Raw genomic sequence first — 6,583 nt, forward strand, 5'->3', positions numbered from 1 at the left:
TCGCCGTCGCCCGTCGCCTCCCTGAGCCCCGCTGCCCCTCGCCGCACCTCCCGAGCCCCGCCGGAGCCCGTCCCGAGCCCCGCCGGAGTTGCCCCGACGAGGTAGCCGCAGCCGCCGCCGAACCGTCCGGTTTTGTTTAAAAACCGCCTCGGTTTATTTATTTTTTGAAACCCTAGATTTTTTTATAGATCGGTTTATTTTTTTCGGTTTAGTTACTTAGTGAACGTTCACCGATCCGTTCGTTTTAACGAACGTGTTCACCGGTTAGCCGCAGTTAACGAACGTCCGTTCGTTTGACGGTTCGTCAGTTTTCTTTTTCGTCGGATTTTCCGCGATTTCCCAGATCGCGATTTCTGATGTGTTTTTCGTTTTAGTTTATCTTTTAGCTTGTTTTTCGTTATGGATATCTTGAGTATCTAGTATTTGGATTATCATGTGAATCTCATCATGTTACTCTAATTAATTCTGTTGGGTTAATGATGATACTTAATTGGGATTGGGAATGCTGTCAACCATTCTCAATGTTTAACAACCACCATGATAGTTAAATAAAATTTATTCCTTTGCAGTAGGGAAAAATTGGCTTTCGCAAAACTGTAACCATAGAGCCTTCTACCAGCCATATATGCATGTAGTGATAGCATCATTCTGTTCATTACTCTCTATGTGTTACATTGCCAGCATATTCCATGTGCTGACCCGTTTTCGGGCTGCAACGTTTCATGTTGCAGACTTTTCAGACGACGAGTAAGGTGCCTTAGGTCGTGGTCTTATACTCAGTGATGCCATTGGAGTTGATCGACTCACTCATCTTCCAAGTCTTCCGCTGTTATCGTTTTTAGATGGCCTTAAGCCATATTTGTCATACTTATTTCTCTCTTGAGATACTCGTTGTAATAAGTGTGTGATTGCTACTCTGTTATAAATCCTCCATTTGTACTGTGCGTGTCAGCATTACTGATCCCGGGATGACACTGGTGCACAGCAGCACAGACTGTTTGAGGTCTGGTCGCTACAAAGATGGTATCAGAGCACACGCTGACTGTAGGACACGACCACTAAGCTTAAACCCTAGAACACTACTCTCTTCTCATTTCTGACTCCTCTCCACTTTCTACTCTTTTAGGAATGGCGGATGCAAGGACCAAGTTCATGCAACCGGATGAAGATACACCTTTTGGACAACACTTGAAGGAAGTCACTAAGTACCTGAACATTGGAATACCAAGCTTCATCGGGACTTACAAAGCCACACTACCAGAAGAGGAGGGCTGGAAGATTCAAGTTCAAGTTCCAGGAAGGACGTTTACGCCAGTCACTGAACCTAGAGAGTTTTCCTTTGATGCACCAACCTGGAGTTTAGGGAAGAGCATGGCAGCCCACATCTCTATGGGACGCATTGCAGAAGTCTACCACAGGGAGCTTAAGGATACTATTTATCAGATTTGTGGACGCCGAGATGAGCAATGGGAGATGATCAGCACCAAGAAGTATGGATCAATTGCAGCTTTCATCCAGGAGCAAAACCAACACATTCGTCGCCAGGAGAACCAGATCTGCACAGACATGATAGATCTGAAGAAGGCATTGACCAAGATCACGGAGTTGGAGGAAGAACTCAAGTCTACGCGCGATGGATATGAGGAGGAGATCGCCACGTTGTTGGAAAAGAATGACGACCTGATAAAGAAGATCGGAGTATTCATGGGAGACCCAGCACCAGGAGGAGAAGATGACGATTCTACTTGCCCGGATAACTACATCATCATCGACGACACCGACTCGGACCCCAGTGAAAATGACTTTGTTGATGAAGCTGGAGCAGATATCATGGAGTCTTCGACTGATCAAAATTTCTAGTAGACCACCATATCAGTAGTAGTATTTCCCCCATGTTTCGCCTCCCAACCTTTTACCTCAAGGGTAATGTCAACAATAATAATTCATGCTCAAATATATTTGAATGGCCATATATGCTTAGATCTTTCCATCACATGATGCTTGCCAACTAAAGAGTAGGTTGGAATGAGAAGGAATACTACTGACTCTTGCATAAAAGTAAAAGATAGGCCCTTCGTAGAGGGAAGCAGGGATTTGCAGAGGTGCCAGAGCTCGAAGCAAAAACAGAGATGAAAATAATTTTGAGAGGTATGGTTTCATTGTCAACATAACGACCAAGAGTTCCTGATATCTTCCATACTACATACATTATAGGCGGTTCCCAAACAGAAAGGTAAAGATTTTACTCCCCCTCCACCAACAATCATCAATCCATGGCTTGCCCGAAACAACGGGTGCCTCCAACTAACATCAATCCTGGGGGAGTTTTGTTTGCAATTATTTTGATTTGATTTCGATCTTTTGATCATGGGACTGGGCATCCCAGTTACCAGCCTTTTTCTCGTGAATGATGAGCGGAGTCCACTCATCGTGAGAATAACCAACCTAGCATGGAAGATACTGCTAGCCCCTAGTCGCTACATGAGCGATTCGGGCATACAAAACAGATTATTATTTGAAGGTTTAGAGTTTGGCAGATGCAAATTTACTTGGAACGGCAGGTAAATACCGCATATAGGTAGATATGGTGGACACTCATGGAAGAAACTTGGTTCAAGGGATTTGGATGCACAAGCAGTATTCCCGCTTAGTACAGATATTTTGGCTAGCAAAGGATTCTAAATAGCAAGCACCACATGTTAGAGGATCCAAAACAATATAACTTATACAAATATACCCAAGCATATTTCATTATGTTGTCTTCCTTGTCCAACTTCAATGAATTTGCTCAGGTTTGAAAATAATTAATGGGGCTCACAATCATAGAAGATATCCAAGATAGTATATTTATATGTGTAATCTTTCTTCCTTCAATATTCTTCATGAATTGTTCAAGTGACCAATACAATGTTTGCTAACCTTCAATAAATTTACCACCTCTACTTCTTATATGTGAAGGTATTACTCCCCATGGGATAAGCATATGAAACATATATAATTTCAGATTTATGACATTCAAATTATTCAACCATTTACTCATAGGATATAAGTGAAGCACACGAGTAAAAGACAAACTACTCCAAAAAGATATAAGTGAAGATCAATGAGTAATTAAATAATTATGTAGCTATGTGAAGACTCTCTCTTATTTAAGAATTTCAGATCTTGGTATTTTATTCAAACAGCAAGCAAAGCTAAAGAAAATAAAATGACACTCCAAGCAAAACACATATCATGTGGTGAATAAAAATATAGCTCCAAGTAAAGTTACCGATGAACGAAGACGAAAGAGGGGATGCGTTCCGGGGCATCCCCAAGCTTAGGCTCTTGGTTGTCCTTGAATATTACCTTGGGGTGCCTTGGGCATCCCCAAGCTTAGGCTCTTGCCACTCCTTATTCCATAGTCCATCGAATCTTTACCCAAAACTTGAAAACTTCACAACACAAAACTTAACAGAAAATCTCGTGAGCTCCGTTAGCGAAAGAAAACAAAACACCACTTCAAGGTACTGTAATGAACTCATTCTTTATTTGTATTTGTGTTAAATCTACTGTATTCCAACTTCTCTATGGTTTATAAACTATTTTACTAGCCATAGATTCATCAAAATAAGCAAACAACACACGAAAAACAGAATTTGTCAAAAACAGAACAGTCTGTAGTAATCTGTAACTAACGCAAACTTCTGGAACTCAAAAAATCCAGAAAAAATAGGATGACCTAAATAATTTGTTTATTGATCTTCTGCAATTGGAATCAATATTTTATCACGTTCTGGTGATTTTTAACAAAATTTTTCGTGAACAGAAAGTTTCTGGAATTTTCAGCAAGATCAAATAACTATCATCCAAGAAGATCCTATAGGTTTAACTTGGCACAAACACTAATTAAAACATAAAACCACATCTAAACAGAATCTAGATGGATTATTTATTACTAAACAGAACCAAAAAGCAAGAAACTAAAATAAAATTTGGTTGCCTCCCAACAAGCGCTAACGTTTAACGCCCCTAGCTAGGCATGATGATTTCAATGATGCTCACATAAAAGATAAGAATTGAAACATGGAGAGAGCATCATGAAGAATATGACTAGCACATTTAAGTCTAACCCACTTCCTATGCATAGGGATTTTGTGAGCAAACAACTTATGGGAACAATAATCAACTAGCATAGGTAGGCAAAACAAGCATAACTTTAAAATTTTAAGCACATAGAGAGGAAACTTGATATTATTGCAATTCCTACAAGTATATATTCCTCCCTCATAATAGTTTTCAGTAGCATCATGAATGAATTCAACAATATAACCAGCACCTAAAGCATTCTTTTCATGATCTACTAGCATAGAAATTTTATTACTCTCCACATAAGCAAAATTCTTCTCATTTGGAATAGTGGGAGTATCATAAGAGACTTGAATACTATAAATTGTTTCCACATTAAAAAGAGTAATGTTCAGAGAAAGGGTACTCATAATTATGACAAGTTTTATAAATATAATCATCACTACTCTTTATAGCATAAGTTTCATCACAATAATCATCATAAGTAGCAACTTTGTTCTCATCATAATCAATTGAAACCTCTTCCGAAATAGTGGATACATCACTAAATAAAGTCATGACCTCTCCAAATCCACTTTCATAAATATTATAAGATTCAACATCCTCCAAAATAGCGGGATCATTACTTCCTAAAGTTGACACTCTTCCAAACCCACTTTCATCAATATAATCATCATAGGTAGAAGGCATGCTATCATCATTATAAATTTGCATATCAAAACTTGGGAGACTAAAAATATCATCTTCATTAAACGTAGCATCCCCAAGCTTGGGACAAACATTAATTGCAGCAAATATATTCTCAAAAACATCATACTCCTCAAACATAGCATCCCCAAGCTTGGGCCTTTTCATATCATAAGCATAATCACTCTCATCATTAATAGTATGGATAGCACCAATAGTATAGCAATTATCATATTCTTCCAAGCAAGTGCCAAAAAGATTTTCAAGATCATAAGGAGTATCATTATCTTCCCAATCATAATCATCACAACAAGCAATAGGCATAACGAGATCATCATCAAGTGCATCATCTTCATTTTCATGAGGCACAACAATAATAGGAGCAACATTATTTGGGAGAGATATCTTTTTACCTCTCTTCCTTTTTCTTTTCTTCTTCTTCACCTCATGTGTGGGTTCAATCCTCTTTTTGGAGCTCCTTATTAATGAGATTGGTTGAATAGAAGGCTCCTCCTCGTTACCTGATTCATCATAAGAAATAATAGGAGAATATTTGGAAGTCTCTTCCCTTTTGTTAGCATTCTCTTCATCTTCTATTTGTTTTCTTTTCTTTATGTGGTTGGCAATATAAGGATTTTCAATGCAATTCACCGTGTAATACATATAAATTTACTCTAGATCAAAATGAAGAACTCTATCAAGGGCAAATTCTGGAATGTCCTTAGTTATACGTTTCATTTCTTCATAACCCAAGAGCAAACTAAAATCAACTCATCACAATTTTTGGACACGATACGATCATGAAACAATTTGCATTGGGTACTGAAATGATCACGTTCATTGCAAAGTTCACAAGTACGGCTAAGAAAGTTTAAATTTTCAGCACAAACATCTAGCCTCTCTTGCAACCATTTAGTTTCTAAGTGCTTATGCCTCTTGCAATATCTATCTTCCCTATTTGGTGTGTACTTGCAAACCCAATGCACTCCACAAAAATTGACATGTTTATAGGAGACATTTTCATCATAACTAGTGTAATCATCATTAGTACTATGGATATTCAAGGAGTTCATACTAACAACATTGCAATCATGCTCATCGTTCAAAGATTTAGTGCCAAACATTTTAATGCATTCTTCTTCTAACACTTTGGCACAATTTTCTTTTCCATCATACTCACGAAAGATATTAAAAAGATGAAGCGTATGATGCAAACTCAATTCCATTTTTTGTAGTTTTCTTTTATAAACTAAACTAGTGATAAAACAAGAAACTGAAAGATTCGATTGCAAGATCTAAAGATATACCTTCAAGCACTCACCTCCCCGGCAACGGCGCCAGAAACTGCTTGATGTCTACTACGCAACCTTCTTCTTGTAGACGTTGTTGGGCCTCCAAGTGCAGAGGTTTGTAGGACAGTAGCAAATTTCCCTCAAGTGGATGACCTAAGGTTTATCAATCCGTGGGAGGCGTAGGATGAAGATGGTCTCTCTCAAACAACCCTGCAACCAAATAACAAAGAGTCTCTTGTGTCCCCAACACACCCAATACAATGGTAAATTGTATAGGTGCGCTAGTTCGGCGAAGAGATGGTGATACAAGTGCAATATGGATGGTAGATATAGGTTTTTGTAATTTGAAAATATAAAAACAGCTAGGTAACTAATGATAAAAGTGAGCGTAAACGGTATTGCAATGCTAGGAAACAAGGCCTAGGGTTCATACTTTCACTAGTGCAAGTTCTCTCAACAATAATAACATAATTGGATCATATAAATATCCCTCAACATGCAACAAAGAGTCACTCCAAAGCCACTAATAGCGGAGA

The sequence above is a fragment of the Triticum aestivum genome, chromosome 5D (genome assembly GCF_018294505.1).
Source record: "Triticum aestivum cultivar Chinese Spring chromosome 5D, IWGSC CS RefSeq v2.1, whole genome shotgun sequence".
Taxonomy (NCBI): domain Eukaryota; kingdom Viridiplantae; phylum Streptophyta; class Magnoliopsida; order Poales; family Poaceae; genus Triticum; species Triticum aestivum.